This window comes from Pongo pygmaeus, chromosome 7 (assembly GCF_028885625.2).
Source record: "Pongo pygmaeus isolate AG05252 chromosome 7, NHGRI_mPonPyg2-v2.0_pri, whole genome shotgun sequence".
Classification (NCBI taxonomy): domain Eukaryota; kingdom Metazoa; phylum Chordata; class Mammalia; order Primates; family Hominidae; genus Pongo; species Pongo pygmaeus.
This window is the reverse complement of record NC_072380.2, coordinates 147,833,558-147,853,886: the sequence shown is the minus strand read 5'-3', so window position 1 is coordinate 147,853,886 and position 20,329 is coordinate 147,833,558.

Below are 20,329 nucleotides of genomic sequence, written 5' to 3'. Positions count from 1 at the left end.
ATCAACCACATCTACTATTCCCTCTTTGAATCCACCTTCTCTCCCATTAATAGAATGGGAACAAGCATGTTACAGCAATAGGAGCATAAATAAGTTATCAGACATAGCCAGATCCTAACCCATCTCACCACTACATTATCTATATAATTTTGGGAAGGTAATAAACCTCACTGGGCCTTCATTTTTCTATATATGCAAAGGGGATAATATATAATTTCAAGGGTTAGTGAGAAGACAAAAGATAATGCATGTGAGAACCAAGCACAAGGCCTAGCACATAGTAGGTGCTCAGCAAACTGAAACTATCACCATGATCATAATGATTCCCATTCAACCTCCATGATTTATTAGCATTGTGTCCTTGGGTGATTATGTTACTGCTGTCATGCCATTTCTTCATTTGAAATGTGAAGGTTACAATGCTTATTTCACAGGCTGTATGTCAGGTTCACTATGAAAGTAGCATTAGAAAGTTACTATATTAGCACTGACTGAGTACTTGCTAATTGCCAAGCAATGTGCTTTGTGTTGATGCAAAAGAGATGAAAAAAGGCATAGTCCCTGGCCTCTAGGAGCTCAGAAAGTGTAAGCAGCAAGTTAAGCTATAGTGAGAGAGAAGGAAGTTCTTGGCGGATATGGAACATAGAGAGGCACTTCTCCCAGACTAGAATAGGAGAGAGTTCAGAAAAGGCTTCCTGGAGGGTGCACTATCTGTAGAGTTTCTCCAAGGAGTAGGGGAGATGAAATGTCTTCCAAACAGATGGTCAATAAGAGCCAGTCATATCAGAGAACTGCACATGGTTTGGCCCAGCTGGTGCTGAGAGGTAAAGTACTGCACCCACCATCCTGACCACAGAAGGCACCCAGAAAAGGCTGGTCTCCCCTTCCCTTCTCTTCCCCAGGCATTGCCTGCCCTGTCAGCAGCTGGCACGGAGCTGCACTTGCAGCAGAAGCTGGCCTGTCACTATTGCAGGATTGACCCGTGGGCAGGCGTCCCCCACAGATATGACATCCCTCCTCCTGGCAGGCCCTCTGAAGTGACTCCCTGCCGTGGGCACTGACACAGCCTGGTGACAATTACAGAGTGAGAGAGACTCCTCGCCATGGGGCTTTCAGATCAGTACCATTATCCTCATGTAACATTTATATTCCCCTTTGTCCTCCGTGGCCCTTACGACTTCCGCTCATGATTACTCACAGAGCATTATTTCTGCGGAAGAGTTCAGAAAAGATAAAAGGTTCTAGATGCCTTTAATCTGCTCCCTCTTCAGGCCCCTTTATTAAGCTGTCCCCTGTTTCCCACCCCACACCTCTGGGGTGGCTGATTACCCGTGACAGATTGGGAACCGGGGAGAGAAGCAGCCAGCATCATGGAACGCATGCTGGGCACCATGTGACACCTCACACATACCCGTGGTCATACGGTGAAACAGATAGCATCATCTGCATCTCCACTTTACAGACGGGGCCTTAGAGGGAGAAGCGATTTATCCGAATCACAGAGGTCACGGATAACATAGCTAGGATTTTAACCTGAGTGTGCTTGGCTCCAGAGTGTTTGCTCTTTCTCCATACCAAAATAGCTTCTGAACCCCAAACGTGAGGTAGAGATGGAAGGAATGTGCTTAGCTCTTGTGGAAGTTCTTCTAAAACCATTCAGTGGCTTGTGTGCTGCTCCTTCCAGGACTGACGAAGTGAGTGGTGATGATGCTGTAAAGAGCAGCAAAGCAGAAGTCTTAAGAAGTTCTAAAGTAGGTGAGTGATGATCAGATTTACATTTTTAAAAGAGCACTCAATCTTCTGTGTAGAGGACAGATTATAGAAAGCAACACAGGCAGCACAGAGACCAATTAGGAGGCTGCTGTCAAAGTCGGAGGGAGCACTGGCAGAATTTGGCGCATTTGGAGCAGCAGAGAAGATGAAGAGAAGGAGGTAGATTCTGAATCTCTCTGAAGGATAGCACCCACAGGTCTCACTCACTTGTGGGCTGAATGTGGGGGTGAAGTGGTGACATGAATTACAAAGGATTCCTGGGACTTGGGCTTGAGTGATTTGGGGGATGGTGGTGACATTTCAAGATGGTAAACACGAAGGGTAGAACATCTGTGGAGGTAAGGTGGGAAAATTAAGACTTTTTGATATATTAAGTTGAGGTGCCCATTAGTCATCTAAGTGGAGATGTCAAGTAGCAGGAGATGTGAGTCTGCAGCAGAGGTGTCAGTGCTGAAGAGAAATTTGGAAGTTATTATCATGAAGATAGTATTTAAAGCCATGGAAATGGATGGAGTCACCTAAGGAGAGCGTGTATAGATAAAGAAGTAAAAAGGACCCAGAAGTGAGCCCTGGCATGGTCGTCAGACTGGGGCTCAGACCCAGAGCAAAGGAGGGAGACCCAGCAAAGACAACAAGGGAACACAGCCAGGGAGGGCAGAGCAGGGCCTGGCCAGTGCTGTGTGAGTGAAGCCAACATCATTATCCACGTGGAATATTATAGGGAAATAAGGGAGATGACTGACAAGACCCTTAGAGTTGCTGGTCTAGAGGCTGACCATGACCTGAAAAAGCACAAGTGGAGGGTCCCATTCAGCCCAGCTGGAGGAGGTGGAAGAGGAAATGGGAGATTTGAAGTAAAAATGCATGAAAGAAGTGATTCTGTGATGGAGATAAAAGTAACAGAAGCAAGTCGGGAATATGAAAAGGCAGGATATATTAGCAAATGATATTATTCTAAAAGAATAATTCTAAATAGAGGAGTAAAGTCCTATAATCCAGTCCACAGTGAAAGTTTGTCATTTGATAGAAGCTGGGGCCATTCATCAGCTGAAAAGAGAGGAAAGGAAGGTGGGCCTGGTGGTGGGAAGAGAAGTCCCAATGGGACTGCTTCTCCTGAATTACGTAAGCAATTCAACCAGCTGAGAATGAAGATGGGAAAAACCTAGTGGGGTATTGAGGAGAAAGTCCTTTTCTGAGCATGAGAAATAATATCTAAGTGTAGCAGGGTTGTCAACCACAATTGAGTGTCCATCTGCAGTTAGAGGCCGTACTCTTCCTGCAGGACCAGTCTCAGCTCTGTCTCCAGTTCATTCAGGTGCGTAGGAACAGATAGGATGGACAGTGCACATCTGAGCTTAATCAGGGTTGAGGTTTGGCTGGGTCAGTTAAGCAGAGGAGAGGTGCATGGACATTACAAATATTTGCAAAGAGTGATTTTAATGATGGTCTGAGAGGAAATAAAGTGTGTCTGAGAGGAAAAGAGGTCATGAGGGGGTGACTGATCATGAAAATGGGGTAGATGGATGAATGACAATGAAATAGAGCCATTGGGAGCTGGGTCACTGAGTCTGTCACCTGCAAGGGTCAGGGGTGTGCCCAGAAAGCACTGTATTCTAAAGGGACATTTCAAAGATGCTGCAAACACCAGGGTGTAGCACTGGAGTGAGTGGCTGGGGGAAGAGGTGGAGGAACGCAGAGGCCAGTGAGTTCCAGGGCACTGTTCTGTTCCAGGTGCTAGACTCTGCCTGGAGGCCTCTGCCCAGAATCCTCATCACCAGCTTTGAATTGCCTGTTTCTTACCCTTAGGTCTCAACTCAAGTGTCTCCTTCTGAGAGGAACCCCCTCTGCTACCACACCATGACCATCCTTTGACGCATCAGCCCCCTCCAGCCCTCCATTATTTTCCATCACAATGCACACAGTTTCCTTCTTCCATTGCACCAGATAGCACTTGCAATTATTTTTTGTATGTGTTTACTCATCTATTTGTTTCCTTACCCTTCCCTCCCATAGAAATACAAATGCTCTAAGATCAGGACTTGCATCTTGTTTTGCCCTGAACCCCCAACACATTATATGCATCAGTAAACCTTTGTTAAATAAATGAGAGTAAGTCTGAAGTTCCTAACCTGTGCCTGGCACATATGAGACGCCCTCCCCTGCAGAGGATCAATCCCCCTAATTCTTCCTCACTTGTAATCTCTGAGGTCGACAGGGCAGGCGGGTGCTTGAGCATTAATCAAAGTACGAAACAGGCAGACGTGGGATGTGGAAAGTGAAAAACACAAAGGCAGAAACGTGCCTGTGCAATCTGGAGGTCTGTGCGCATGGCCCAGGTCTGAACTGGATTCTCTACGTGACCTTGTGGTACCTCCCCACTCTCTACCTCCCACTCCCCAGGCTGTGTCTACTCACCTGTCAAAGGTGAGGACTGGACTAAATCTGTAGTTTTCAAATATTTCTTTTTGAATTACCAGAACTTCTTGGATAAACCTTTTAGCACTGATTTAGATATAAAATGGATCAATGGGGCTGGTAATATTAAGAGGTTGGTAGAATCCAGCACCCCACAGATCAATCCCCCCACCCAGGGACCTCCACACCAGTTTCTCAGCCCTCTCCCAGGGCCCTGTGGCTCCACGGGACACAGTTTGGAAGCTGCTGTTCTAGACTCCTTGGACCTCCATGGTGGGCATGCCCTGCAGGTGCAGCCCTTTATGGGTCCCTCATCCTCCTAAAGAGACCGTCTCCTGCTGACAGAGCTCAGCCCTAAGGCCCCTCTGGCTGGGACACTGCTTTCTCTGTGATCCTGATGGGTGCTGACAGCAATTAGCAGGGAGAGAAATTTCCCTGTAGAAAGATGGGAACATTTATCAGGCACTTCACGCCAGGAGCCAGAACACAGCACAAAATTCATTAGTGTTTAGGGCAAGTAAGCTGTCCCATTCTCACCCAAGGGTTAAAGGGAAATCCAAACTCTATAAATAAGGGCTATTAGGGCCTTTTAAATCTTGGTTTGCACCAAAGTGGAGTTTCTATCTCTTTAATTTGCCGTCCTATTCCCTGGGCATGTCAGGGCTGATGTGAGTTTAGGGTTTTTTATTAAATCAAGCACCTGTCAGGTGGAAGTTTGTTTCACTGGCAATGCGTGGCCAAACCAGACACCAGTGGATGTCTAGCATGTACCTCAGCTGCAGACCTTCTGAACAGCCTGCCTCTGTTAGCATCCTAAAGGCTCGACTATAACAAATCACATTAAGGGTTCTTAGCATATCCAAATACCGGCACCTTGCGTCTGTCTTTCGTCTCTCCTTTCCCACTCACAGGCGTGGTTGTGAGTCATTTCATGAATGTATGTTGAGCACCTTCTATGTAGCAGACACTGTGCCATACCCTGGAGATGCAGAGCTATTTTATTCATATCTAAAGTCTCTGCTTTCAAGGAAATCTGAGTATTGGAGGTTAGTCAAGAAGGAAACTGGCCCCTGCAGGAGAGTGTGATGGTTGGGGATGTGTCTGTTACGCAGAGTCAGAGGAGTGGCACCCAATCCAGGCTCAGGGTGTTCAAGAGAGCTTCTCAAAGCAAGAATACCCAAGGAAGAAGCAACCTATGGGGAAAAGCATTCCCAGGAGCAGGAACTGCATGTGCAAAGTCACAGAGGAGGATAGAGCAGGTTGGACTTGGGGTACTCAAAGTGTGGAGAGGCTGGAGATTTGCAGACAAGTAGGTGCAGAGAAATGAGGCCAAAGAATGAGGCAGGGCAGGGCCATGAAGGCTTGGAGGCTTCGTGAAGGAATCTGAATTTTAGCCTGAAGAAACAAGGGATCAAAAGAAGTTCTAATGCTGTAATAGCAAGCAGCCTTCTTATGTGGAAATATTCACTGCAACAGTTAATGCTCTTCTAGTCGCAAGTTACAAAAATTCAACTCTAACTGGCCTAAACTGGAAACTCTAGAGATTCAGTTGCATTCAAGCATAAATGGATCCAGGTGCTCCAGTGATAACACCAGGACTCCGTCTCGCCATGGCTGGGATCTGTGCTAGCTTCAACGCCAGAAAGACCCTTTTCCTTATACCTGCAGGTAGTTCCAGGCCAACCTAACAGCTGGTATAGCTAACATGCATGATTGCCTACCCCATCCTGAGAGTATTCTAAATATTTTCTAAACATTCAGTCATTTAGAACTCAGAACAACTCCGTAAGGTGGGTGCTTCTTAAATGCTTTTCCATAGATGACAAATTGAGGCACTGAGAGGTTAAGTAACTTACCCAAATCATGCAGTTAATGCTGCAGTATAAATGTGTCCCCCAAAAAATCGTGTATTGAAGCATAATTATTGATGTGATTAAGAGATGGGGTGTTTAGGAGGTGATTAAGTCATAAAGGTGGAGCCCTCAGGAATGAGATTAATGACTTTATAAAAGAAATTTGAGAAAGCTGTTGTCCCCTTTTGCCCTTCCATCTCTTCTGCAACAAGGACACAGAGTTCCTGAAGAGGAATGGGCCTTTACTGGATGCCAAATCTGCCAGCACCTCGATCTTAGACTTCTCAACTTCCAGAACTGTGAAAAATTAATTTTTATTGTTTATATATAACCCAATCTAAGGTATCTTGTTCTGGCAGCAGGAATGGACAAAGGGCTAGTAAATGGCAGAGCGGAAATAAGAACCCAAGTTTGATTCTAGAGCCCATACAACTTAACAGGCACCTTTAACCACCCCTGTGGGATCTTTCCAGCTTGTAATTGCAGCAGAAAGACTCTCTTCCTGATTGTTCCAGCATAGACTCAGTCGTCAGACTGATTTGGGATTCATGCCCATCCCCCTAAACCAATCACTAAATCCAGAGAAATCAAATTTGACAATTGGCTGGGCCTGGGTGCCTCCTGAATCCAGGAGAGTAGGGTAGCCTAACCCAAATCTCATGAATTCAGAACCCAGAGGAGTGGTCCCCCAAAACAAAATCAATGTGGTGTTACTGGGAAGAAAAGGAATAGCCAGAGAGAAGAAAAACAAATCAACAGCAACAATAACAATAATAATAACAATAATAACCTGATAAGCGCACCTCTCATTCCATTTTACAAAGCCCTTTCTCATTCATTAGGCACTTTGATCTCCAGTACAACTCTTTAAGAAAATGACAAGGGATTATTAGATCCACCTTTCAAATAAGGAACCACATTTGGAGCAGTAAAACAAGTCTCCTAAGATCACAGTGAGGAATTGAGGGCCAGAACTTTCTCAGATGCCATTAGTCCTGCATTCTCAGCCCTCCGTGGCTCACTGTCACCTCCCCCTCCATCCTTGCTGCACTGGAAGCAAATAGGGGTGTTAGTGACAGAAACTGGGCTTGAGCTCTGGCTCTGTCAGGTTCTCTGAATTCTCCCACCAACCACAGGCAACAGGTGCAATTGATCCATCTTCAGATCTGAGGCTCAGAGGTGGGCAAGGGTGCAGGCCACACCGCTGGTGGAGGTGAAGTATCTCCCTGCAACTCCCATCCAGACCATGCCTTATAAGCAGGAGACATCCTCCCCAACCAAACTCCCTTGTTGCTTTTCCCACACGTTTCCCTGGATCCTTGGGCCTGGCTCCCACTGCTCCACATGGTACCATAGTATATAGTGTGGAAAACAGGGTCTGAGCAGAGGACACCCCACACTGAGCAGCAGGGGAGCATCTGTGAACACGAGGTGGTCAGAGGCTGAGTAAAGAGGAGGCTGAGTGACACCAAGGTCAGGTCTCAGATATCAGAAGCAGCACTTGTAAAGTAAAAATAAAAACAAATGTCCTCTAAGTCTCTATCACATGCTGAGCCCTGTGCAAAGCAGTTAAAGCCCCTTGTATGCCCCATACCATGTCATCTCCATCACCACTGCATAAGGGAGAAATCAGTGTCTCAACTCAGCTGAAGTTACAGCTAACCCCCTAGGTGGGCTCAGCGCTAAGCCCCTTACATGTGTCTGCTCATTTAATCCTAGTAGCAGCACAAGGAGGCCAGGGCTACCCTCATCCCCTTTTGCAGATGAGCCTTAGTGTTGTGAAGTCACTTCCCTAAGGTTGCTCAACAAGTAAATGCAGAGGCAGTCCTGGAGCCATGTCTAGAGACCCCAGAGCCCATGACCTGGCCCCACATCCAATCTGTCCCTGAGTCAGAAGGGCAAGGTGAAGCTAGAAAAGAGAGAGGGGCCCTCGCCAGAAGCCGGGAGAATCAAGGCAGGACACAGGGTATTCAAGGGCAGTGCGGGCAAGCGGTGCTGAATCAAAGCCACAACCAGAGATAGGAGGCTGCAGGACTCTGAGGTGCGGGCTCAGGGCCAGCACAGGGCAGGGTGGTGGCTTAAAAGGTCTATCCTGGACACCATGGTCTTCCTGCCTCTCTGTGGATGCCCAGGATTTCCCCCTGTCACCTCTGGAAACCGTGTCCTTCACTGCCTGGCCCAGCCCTCACCTCCATGGAAGGCTTCTGGCTTCTCCAGCTGGTTCAGAGTCCCACATTTGTCCGAAGCCCTCTATCACCCTTGGTCTCCTCCGTTACAGGGCAGCACTCCGTTTTACTTTGTTATTCAGTGGTCATTGTTTCAGAGGCCACAGAACTGGGAAAGTAGGAGCTGGAGGGAGAGTTCACTCATTCATTCAATACAAATGCACGGCATCTCCTGCATGGTGACAGAGGTGGATGAAACAAAAACATTCCCTGTCACAGATGCAGATGCTGTTGTTTTCCTGCCATGACCCTCTCAGCCCACCTGAAGTGAGCTCCTGATGACGATTCCCATACATGCCAACAGCTCACTGCATCTCTCTATCTGAGAATGCTCTCATCTCAGAGCCTGGGGCAGGCTGGACATGCCAGGAATCAATGTTTCAGGAGCAGTCATGGACCAATGAGATTGCAAGTTGGTGGATAAAGACCCCAGCATCATCATCCTGAAGTGGAAAAGTTGTCAGATGTGTCTAAAACAGTCTCCCAGACGTCCCCAGTGAGACAAAGTCCCAGTCAGCAGTGACCACTCATTAATAAGACTTTCCTCCCTTCCTTATATTCCTTCCTTCACTTATTCCAGTGCTTCCTAATAAACTAACTGCCCCCAGTGCTTATCTCAGGGTCTGCCTTGTAGGGGAACTCTACCTTTGTAGAGTCTAGTAAGAAGACAACATCTAGAAAATCCTAACTCCTTATTTTACACTTGAAGGAGCTGAACCCTGAAGAGAATAAGCTTCCTTGGTATGTCCATTTTAACTCCATGTCTGTAGTAGGATCTTCTCCAAAGCTGAGACAACTCCTGTCATATATTTCTTTGGTGTTACTCAGTGCTGGGCACATGGCTGGAGCCCAATAGATACACACTGAGTTGAATTGAATAGTAAATGCTATAGACTTCCCCCAGTCCTAAGGGGAACAAAAGGGCTGGTTTCCAGAGGGCTGCAAATTAGCTCCATCCAGGTGCATGCACCTGGGTTTAGCTGATTCTATCTTGAACACCCAGAAATGAATACATGCAGCTGATTCTTTTCAGTGCAATCGTACAGACCTGTGTTTACATTATCGTCCCCGGCACTGGGCAAATTACTTCCTGCATTCATTCCACAAGTATTTTCGGAGCAACTGCAAGGTGCCAGGCACTGTGTGAGCCACTGGGGACGTATATAAAGATCATTAAGGTCATCACTGCATGGAGCTTATACTCCAATGGGGGAGATAAAAACAAGCCAGTAAATAAAAACCATCATTTCAGATTCCTCATCCGTAAAACGGGAAGAGGGGATGTTCCTATTGGCATTCTAGAGAGGCGTGAATGAGCCGAGCCAGGAGAAGCACCTGCACAGGGTTTAGGGTGCGTAAATTTAGGTTCTTTTCTTCCCCCACCCCAGGTTTGAAGCCAAGGGTTTCTAAGGGAGGAGGCAGAGGCAGGAACAGGGACTAGAAATAGTAACTCAGAGCTATATTTCAGGCACCTCTTTGCTCCTACCTTTCTCCATCTCTCCAAGGAGGGAAAAAAGCCACTCTGGTTGACAGATTCCAGGACAACAAGCCAATGTTGCCAGTGATGAAGATTTCAGAGAGTAGAGTTAAAAGGTCAGTTCGCGAATTAGCTCTTGTTTCTCCTCCTTCTGAGAATCCAAAGTGCTGAGAGCTAGGGTTAGTGATAAGAGCTAGGGTTAGGCCAGCTGTCCTGAGCTTGGGTCTCATTATCTCTCCCTCCCTCCCAAGGTTTTCACCTTCTCCTACAGGCAGCCTAAGCCAGCTCAGGGTTAGATATAAAAGCGGACAGGTCTCTCTCCTCCTCTCCTCCTCCTCTCCTCCTCCTCTCCTCCTCCTCTCCTCCTCCTCCTCTCCTTCTCTCTCTCTCTCTCTCTCTCTCTCTCTCTCTCTCTCAACTGCCCCCTACCTTTCCCACTAGGTATCAGAGCTGCTCTCTATTCATTCTAAGGTTTGCCCACTGAGATAATAAAGAGGTTAGGAGGACAAACTCCACAGACAAACTGCCACCTTCAGTCACTTGTGACCTTAAGAAAATGACAGCCTCTTCACAGCCCAATTTTTTCATCTGTCAAATGGGCGCAATAACAATGATTTTCATCTCAAAGGATAACGGAGAGGTAGCTCATGGATTGCTAGGTGTAACTCTAACTGCCAGCTGTTTTGAATAGAACAGGGGCAGGAAGCTTCTTAGGCTATTATCAAACCAAAGCATCCCCTACAAATCGCTGGGCCCCGTAAGGCTCAGCTGGAAATCCTAGGCTGTTTGCCTTCCCGTTTCTATTAGTGTGTATGTCCTCCCTCCACTGCTGTTTATACTAAGTCTCCATTTGGTTATTCATGGGATAATATCACCAAGAAACACTCCAGCCTCACCCCGATGTCTAACATAACCCCTTCCGTCTCTCTATGATCGCAAAGATTTGGTTGTGATTTTCCCTTCTGGTGGGAAGGCTCAATATGTCAAGAAATGCCTTCCCTCTCCCGCCTTTGCCCTGACAAGCATCAAGACAGAAAAATAACCACTTACCCTTTCCAGACAAGGCCCCCAAATCTGCTAGGAATTGCCTACCCCTCCCACTCCCCTGCTCCCACTCACACACGCTTTTCCCCAGGCTCTGGGGCCAGGCAGAGGCGGGGGTGGGGAACTCCAACCCCTAACCACCCCTGAGCTTGGCACTGACTGAATTAATTCAAGAGGTGGATGGCAGCCATTCAGCCTGAAGGCCACCTGTGCTCCAAATTTGAAAATCCATTCACTGGGGAAAAGCTGAGAGTCCCAAAGAGAGTCAGTGGATTTTCGTTCACTGAACATTGCCTTGGGCAAATAAGCAATTTTATTTCCCCTTCCCCACCTCCTTGAAAACATCAATGAAGTGTTTTGTGGTGTCGCTGACAGCACATGTCACTTCGGAACTGAAAATAAAATCTTCTTTGAGCTATTTATAACTGACTGGCAAATGGAAGATAGTGGGATGGGAGCTAAGAAGAAATCTGAGATTAGTGGAGTGAGCTGAGAGCCAGCCCCTCCAGCTCCCAGCTGTGCAGCTCTGCAGGAGCCACTTAGAGTCTCTGGCCCCAGGTCCTGATCTATAAAGGAGGACGGATGACCCCCGCCCACCTCCCTAAAGAGGGAGCAAGGATGGGGCATGGAGAGGATGAGGAAGGGAAATAAGAGAGGGACATGTGCATGCTTTGCAAGGGAACTTGGGGGGGTCTTTTATGAGCTGTTAAGTGCCCATGCAAGTGATGTTTCAGAGACCTTAAGGGATCCTTCTTAAAGCAGGGGTTTTTAACTTGAGGCTGAAGATCTAAACAGCTTTAAGGGGCCCGGCAACCACCTGTAATTATATGCATTGTTTGTAGTGCAGGGTGAATCTCTCAAAAGAGAAGGTCTTTAAATTACATCAAATCTCAAAAGAAATGGGGACATGTTGTTCAAAGGGTACAAACTTTCAGTTATAAGGTGAATAAGTTCAGGGGAATCCAATATATAGCATGGATTATATATGTATATAATGTATAGCACGGACTACAGTTAATAATACCACATTGTTTACTTGAACTTTGCTAAGGGAGCAGATCTTAAGTGTCCTTTCCACACACACACACACACACACACACACAATGGTAACTAAGTGTAGTGAAGGGTGTGTCAATTAATTTGCTTGTGGTAACAATTACCCAATGTATACATATATAAAATCAACATGTGTATATCTTGAATATATACCATTTTGATATTTCAATTATACCTAAATAAAGCTGGGGGAAAAAAATTATCAAAAAGCATTCAGAGGCTGGGCGCGATGGCTCACGCCTGTAATCCCAGCACTTTGGGAGGCCGAGGTGGGCTGATCATAAGGTCAGGAGATCAAGACAGTCCTGGCTAACATGGTGAAACCCCATCTCTACTGAAAAATACAAAAAATTAGCCAGGCATGGTGGCGGGCGCCTGTAGTCCCAGCTACTTGAGAGGCTGAGGCAGGAGAATGGCGTGAACCCGGGAGGTGCAGCTTGTAGTGAGCTGAGATCACGCAGCTGCACTCCAGCCTGGGTGACAGAGCGAGACTCCGTCTCAACAAAACAAAACAAAAAAAAAAGAATTCAGAGAGTTAAACCCAACATCCTAGATGGGGAAGAAGGCTGCAAACTCAGATGCCCACCAAATCCAGGTACGTAGTCTTGGGTGGAAGCTGAGCAAGGAACCAAACAAATGGACCCATGTGGACAGCGGCAACCTGGGAGCTCCAGCCCCAACAAAGGCAGTAACCGCTACTCAGAGATTATTGTCAATCAGGAATGAGGGCCCAAGGGCTCCTGATTCTTTATTTGTTTTTTTGGTTGTTTCTTTGTTTTTGAGGCAGGGTCTCATTCCATTGTCCAGGCTGGAGTGCAGTGGCACAATCTTAGCTCACCACAGCCTTAACCTCCTGGACTTAAGCAATCCTCCCACCTCAGCCTCCAAATCAGCCGGGACCACAGATGTGTGCCACCATGACCAGCTAATTTTTGTATTTTTTGTATAGATGGGGTTTTGCCATTCTGCCCAGTCTGTCTTTATTTGGTTTTAAGGCAAAAATAGAAAATCCAGATTTTTATTTATAATCATCTACCTATTTTCTTTCCTTTAGCTAATTCACAGCTTTAAAATTGTTTGGGTTTGGCCAGGCATGGTGGCTCATACCTGTAATCCTAGCACTTTGGGAGGTCAAGGTGGGTGGATCACCTGAGGTCAGGAGTTCAAGACCAGCCTGGCCAACATGGTGAAACCCCATCTCTACTCAAAATACAAAAAAAAAAAAATTTAGCTGAGTGTGATGGCGCACTCCTGTAATCCCAACTACTTGGGAGGCTGAGGCAGGAGAATCACTTGAATCCGGGAGGTGGAGGTTGCAGTGAGCCAAGATCGCACCACTGCACTCCAGCCTGGGCGACACAGTGAGACTCCATCTCAAAAAAAAAAAAAAAAAAAAAAATTGTTGGGTTCAATACAGCACGTCAGCAGGCTGCATTCGCCCTGAACACCCCACTGTGTAAATTCTATTCTGGAGTCACTTGGGGAGACGTCTCATAGCTGCTCAAGAGGAACCCAAGACCAGCATCGTGATTCTAAAATGATGCCATCATAAGTTCTCTTGAGGCCTCTGATGTCACCATCTTTCCACATGTTCACCTCTTCTGGGAACTGTACTCTCCATCAGCTCCTCCCTCTGACTCCCATTGGATCCATTTCCAAATACCTATCCACTGACCCTCAGAGCCTCCTCTGATTCAAGCTTCTGCTCATCTCCTGGACCTGCCTGGTGGGTACCTACCTATCACTCCATCATCAGCATGGCAGCCAGCTGGTTCCCGGCCACAAGCCTTTCCCTTCTTTGTGCATACAGGCAATCATGAGAGGTGGCTGCCCGGCCTCTGCTACACACAACAATAAAGAAGTTACTTCATCTCCTTGAACCTCAGTTCCCAAACAGGTTCCAATTCATGTTGGTGGTCCTATCACTCACCAGGAACTCTAGGCCCCACTCCATTCTTTCCCTTGAATTCATTAATTGGATCCCAATTTTTTTTTTTTTTTAATCTCTGGGGAGGAATCAGTGGGTTGTAGGTGTGGAGAAAGATGCCAGAAGTGCTCCTCCAAAACCTTTCCCTCTTGAGAAGTAGGATTTCCATTCTCCCTGCAGAAACACTAAGAGTTGGAGATAAGAGTTCCCTAGCAATGCAGCCATTCACTATTTGCAACAAGACTGAAAACGAATTGCTTATCCTTTGGAGACAAGGTCCAAAATCTGTTTATACAACACCCTTGCTATTGTCTGCATGGTTTTGGCCAGGCATAAAGAAGGGAATATAGTTGTTTGTTTAATGCCCTCATCTTCCTTGCTGGATCCTAAGTTTCACAAGGGCAGGGTCTGTATTTGTCCCGTGCACTTCTGAGACCTCAGTGTCTGGCAGAGTTCCTGGCATGTGGCTAGAGCTCAAGAGATGGTTGTTGAAATGAATTAAATCTGCTGACAGCGACACCTGGCATGCCACCACTCTCAAGTTTTCTCATCCCCAGGCTAAATGTGCCTCAGAGTCTTCAGCCTCTCCTGACCCCACAATCACTCCGGGGAACAAGTCCCCACTTTATAGTGACCTCACCCAAACATAATACTCCACAAAAGGTTGAGCAGCCCAAGGCCCTCAGCGCAAGACTTTTCTCTCCTCTGCAGACCACCTTCTTCTCTGCACGTGCCTGGGACAAGACTCATATTTCTGACAGCACCCTCACTTCACTGCCTGTGGTCCAGGATGGAGCTGCAAGGAAGAGGCTCCGGAGCAGCCTGCTAAAGCTAACAAAATAGTTCCTGTGTATGGACGGAGCTGCTGCCCCACAGACATGTGACAGAAAAATTAATCTTTTTTACAGATGAGTAGACAAAGGCCTGGAGAGAGATGTGTCATCTCAAGAATGGGGTGTGGACTTGATTGTAGAGAGAAGGGGTCCCCCAGAGGGATAAATAGTGAGCTGTCGTTGTTCATGCTCTGTAGTTTGAAAACAGCTAAACCTCCAGAAACAGAAAGACAAGATTAGAGCAAAATGTGTCACTGGAGGTTTTCTTTTTTTCTTCTGTTTTAGACAACTTTATTGAGGTATGATTGACATACAAAAGCTGTACATAATTAATGTATACAACCTGATAAGTTGTATTTTTGTTTTGTTTTTTTGAGACAGGGCCTTGCTATGTTGCCTAGGCTGGTCTTGAACTCCTGGATTCAAGCAATCCTCTCGCCCTGGCCTCCCAAAGTGCTGGGATTACAGCTGTGAGCCACCCTGATGACTTTAGATTAAGTATACACTCGTGAAATCATCACCACAGTCAATGCCATAAACATACGCATCACCTCCAAGAGTGTCCTCCTGCTCCCTTTATTTTTTTTTTTACTTGTGTCTTTCTTTTGTAGTAACTGCTAATCCCATTTCTAGATCTATATACCCAGCAATTGAAATCAGGATCTCGAAGAACTATCAGCACTCTCATGTTTATTGCAGAGTTATTCTCAATAGCCAATACATAGAAATAACCAAAGTATCCATAGGAAGATGAATGAATAAAGAAAATGTGCTATATACATTCAGTGGAATGTTATTCAGTCATTAAAAATCAGAAAAATCTTGCCAGTGGTGAGAACAGGGATGGAGCTCGAGGACATTATGCTAAGTGAAATAAGCCAGACATAGAAGGATAAATACTACTGGAGGTTTTCATGAGATCTGGCTTGGTGAGAGGGCAGGGTAATGAATGGAGAAGTAGCTTTGACTTAAAAGACTTACCTTTAGGTCCTATAAAATCCATGGAAATAATTTCTTCAAGCCTAAATTTCTTTCTCCATAGTGGCAGACTGAATTGGATCCAGTTCTTCACCCGCCAGTACAAGTACTCTGCATCCACCCTCCCTTGCCATGCCTTTGCTTTGACTCAGCCACGTGCCCTGCCTTAGGAAACGGGATGTTAGCTGTCACGACAGGAGGGGAGAATTGAAATGAGATTGGGCTGCCATTGGGCCTACTTCTGTGCTCTGGTGATCTGCCTTGACCTGAGCTTCCCTGAGGTGCAGTATCTATTCCTTCAGCCTAGGACCCAGAACTGAGTTCAACCTGCAGGCTGGAGCAAGGCTCAGCCAGTCCCACAGAGCCACCCTATGGAGCCTACCCGAGATCAGCCTATCCACAGTCAATCAGAAAACCTACGAACAAAGGGAATAAATGCTCATTGTTTTATACTAGTAGGAGTCTATGGCTGATTTCTACACAGCGAAAAAGACTGAATACTGGTGAAATGAGGGCAGCATCAATTCTGATGAACTCTTTGCATCATGCTCTGAATCAGAAGTCATGGTAGTAGACAGAGTCTCTTGTACATTATAACACATGATAAATGTAAGGTGTTTATTGTTATTGGGTAAATAATCCAAATGTGTCTCAAATGGAGTGAAAAGAAGAACATGATTAAATGTAAACAAAAAAGTAAAGTATATTATTTAATTTGTCACTTCAGTCTTTTTACAAAGATCTGCTCATACCCCTTCTCTACTTAAAACTCTCTGTTACTTAAAACTCTCTGTTACTTACAAGGTGTCATAGACGCCTTGTCAGGCACTGGTGGCTTTTAATGTGGCTTCATCATGCCTCTCCCACCTTCTATTTGGCCTCTCACTCACCCCACATATGGCTCACTGTATATTCCAAGAGCCAAAATTGGACTAAAAAATGACTCCCTATATACCTCAAAACCTTTTACCCTCTGTGAGTTTGGACAAGGCATTGCTATTTCCCAAGTGCCGCCTCCTCTATGAAGCTGCTTCTGCCTTCCTTAGGCAGAGTCAGCCACTCTCTCCTCTAGCTCTCACAGTTCATAATCCTTTGAGCATGTATCCCGTGCTGTGGTAGACTGCTGCCTACTAACCCTTCAAGGAACTATTTCTTCCAGAATCCATGCCCTTATAGAGTCCCTTGCCACTAATAGATTATAACAAAATTGCCATTGTAACCTTTCCAGGGCTAGCCCGTAATTTAGCCTGGAAATTTCTGCTTCCTCCCTCTCGGAAGTTTCTTCTAGAAATCCAGCCACCATGTCATGAGGCAGCCCAAGCAGCCATGTGGAGAAGGCTACATGAATGAGAACTGTGGCCCCTGCCTGACAACTCCAGCTAGACTCTGGTCAAGCCTCTCAACGATTCCAGCCTTCTAGACACCCCCAAATTCCAGCCCCAACTGAGCTCCCAGTTGAGTTTCCAGATGAGGGAAGCCTTCTCAGCACCCCAGCAAGGCAATGTGCTAAGAAAAGTTGCCCAATAAACCCAGAAAATCATGAATAGTAATATGCCACTAATAGTTTTAAGCCACTAAATTTGAGGGTGGTTTGTTATGCAACCAAAGATGACTAAAACACCTCTAGCTGTCAGGGATCTCAGCTGCAAACAACAGAATTGATTCAGTCTTTTATTAAAGGAAACTTAGACAATGAAAGAATTTCTGAGAGGGCCCTAAAATCATGCCTGAAGGCTATATATCCAGTAACAAAATCTTATTTACTGCACTGATGGCTCTGATGGAGTCCCAGTGTTGTTGGCCTAACATGGTCACCTGGACTAACACCATGTTTACTACAGCCAAGAGGTCCACCCCTTAACCTGAATGTCTCTTCATCATCATCACTAGAATGGATTTCAAGTTTTATCTGCTTCTTTATGTCCCACTTTTACATCCAAGTTTGATGTCATTCCTTCTGAGGAATAGAAACTGGGTCATGTACTATATCCTACCTTTAAAGGAACTGTGAAAAGTGAGTATGTTAGTTTGCTATTGCTACCATAATAATACACTTGGTGGCTTACATGGCAAAAATCTATTTTCTTTCAGTCTGAAGGTCAGAAGTGTCAATGGGCTAAAAATCAAGACATTGAGTGGTCTGTGTTCCTTCTAGAAGCCCTAAGGGAGAACCCATTGCTTGCCTTTTCCAGCTTCTAGAGGCTGCCTGCATTCCTTGGCTCATGGTCCCCTTCACATCATTCTGACCTCTGCTTCCATCCTCACATCATCTCCTCTGAATATGCTTCTCTTGCTTCCCTCTGCTTATAAGGACCTTTGTGATTACTTTGGGCCCTCCCAGATAATCCAAGATAATCCTCCATCTTAATGTCATTAACTTAATCAAATCTTTAAAGTCTTCTCTGCCATGCAAGTTGACATTTGATAGGTTCTGGGGATTAGGACCTGCACATCTTTGGGTGGCCATTATTTTACCCACCGTAGTGAGTTTCTGAATTTAATCTTAGAAAGATAGAATTCAGAAAGTAGAAAATTCTTCAAAAATGGAAAAACAAAATCAGTGACTTTACTAGTGCTGCTTACACATATGTTATGTTTCTGTTTCTTTCTGGTTACATAGGATATTGCACATTCTTGTCCCTATTGAAAAGAGTCGTGCCTATGCAACTTGCTTTGGCCATTGAAAAACAAGCAGAAATGGATGACAGTCTTACTTTTAGCAGTGCGAAGTTCATCATGCTCTTTCTCTTTCCTGTCATAGTTACTGGCAAACAGCAGCCTCTCTACCAATCTGAGTCCCAGAGTGAGGCAGAACCCCTAAATGACCCATGATGGACATGCAGCATTGATGAGAAATACATTTTGTTGTGTTAAGCTACTAAGATTTGGGTGCCTAAATTAGCTCATCCCAGTGTTCAAAATATTCAGGACAGCCTAAAGCAGGTTTGCTACGTACTATTTTGTAATTGTATGCTTCCAAGTATGTCTCTAAGAATGTTTATCCACTGGTCACAATGGAGCTATCTTGGTCAAGATCCAGCAACAATTAATGAATTCAAAGGTCAAACTAAAATCCTCTCAATGCAACTTGGTATATCGTCCCATAACTCCTGAATGCATTCATGCATGCCCACACATATAGATACACACACACACAGAGAACAAGGCTATCTATCATCACAGAGAAGCTGCTCCTTCATTGCCTTCTTCTAGGTTCCCAGCTGTTATACAACCCCAGGCCAGGAAAGCCGGTGGACTGCAGGAGAGAAATGACAACACTGATTCTAACTTGCTAGGTTGCTCAGAAGCCTAAATGGGGATGAAGAGCTAAGTAGACTGATAGGGAAGAGAGATGCCCAGCTGAACAAATAGACTTAACAAGCTGGTTATAACTGTGTCTGCCACAACTCCTCAGCTCCAGGAAATATAAGACGACAGAAATCCAGACAGCCTGAGTCCTGATGAGGCAAGCTAGTTAAGGGACAGGAAAATCCTCCCCCACATATGTACTCACTAGAAAGGTCTTTACTGAGGATGGGTGTTTGCCAAAGAGCCAGGCCTGGAAGACAGCTTGAAGGAAAAAGGAGAAAACTGTTGTGTGCGGGGGTGTGATGTGGGGGCCTGTGTATGTCAGCATGGGGGTCAGGATGGGTAGGGAAAATAGAACACAATTTGTCCTAGAAATCAGTCCAGAACCTTTCCTCCAATGGGTAAGTTAGCACAGGGGCAATTCTCAGTGAGTGTGGTAGAGACGGGCTTCTATAATTTGGGGGTAGCTCGGTGGTTAACATGATTTTACAATCACACACCCAGGCTTAAATCCTAACCACTGAAAATATTCAGGGAGCTAAAAAGACCAAATTTAAGCTTCACGTATGTCACATATCTTACTGATTTTTGTTTATCTTGTGTTTAGCGCTGTGCTGAAACGTAAATGCCATTCCTCTATTCAGTCATGCATTCATTCATTCATTCCTTTTTTCTTTCTTTTGAGAAACATGAATGGAGCAGCTACCCTGAAATGTTGGAAGAAATAAATAAGGCACAATATTTTCCCTTAAAGAACATGCAGATGATACAATAATATAAAAGTTAACCATAGAGCAAGGGTCTCCAAAGTGGAAGAAGGGGCACATTTACCAGGATACTATAATATAAAAAGTTAACCATAGAGCAGGGGTCTACAAAGTGGAAGAAAGAGCACATTTACCAGCTATACCCAAGACAGCCACTTGGATAGAAAAAGAAAATATTCAAACTTCTATTTCTATTTATTTTTCTCTAATATTTTCTAAGTTTGTATTTTATGTATGCCTTATAATCTGTACAATAAAACAACACAGTGGCACTTGTAAATAATAAATAAATGAAGGAATATGCAAGAAAATATATTTTGAAGATATGTGCTCAAAAATATGTGCTCAAAATTTGATAGAATGCACAATCAAAATCCTGGAGATTTTAGATTTCCTAGTTAAGAGGACAGCAAGATAAGAGCATCGGATTCATCCTCATCCACCTTCCCATTGAAATACTTATGAAAATAGACCCAAGAGAGCTAAAGGTACAATAACAGTGAAAGCCAGAAATAATGTTCAGTTATCTACCACAGCCCAAGAGGAATTTCTACCAAGTGAACAATGAGTGAGGCTATGAAGCAGAACAATAACACCAGCAAGAAGATAGATTCCCAAACATCCCCACGGCATCCACCTACCTCAGAAACCATAGCTTCTTTATCAAAAGGA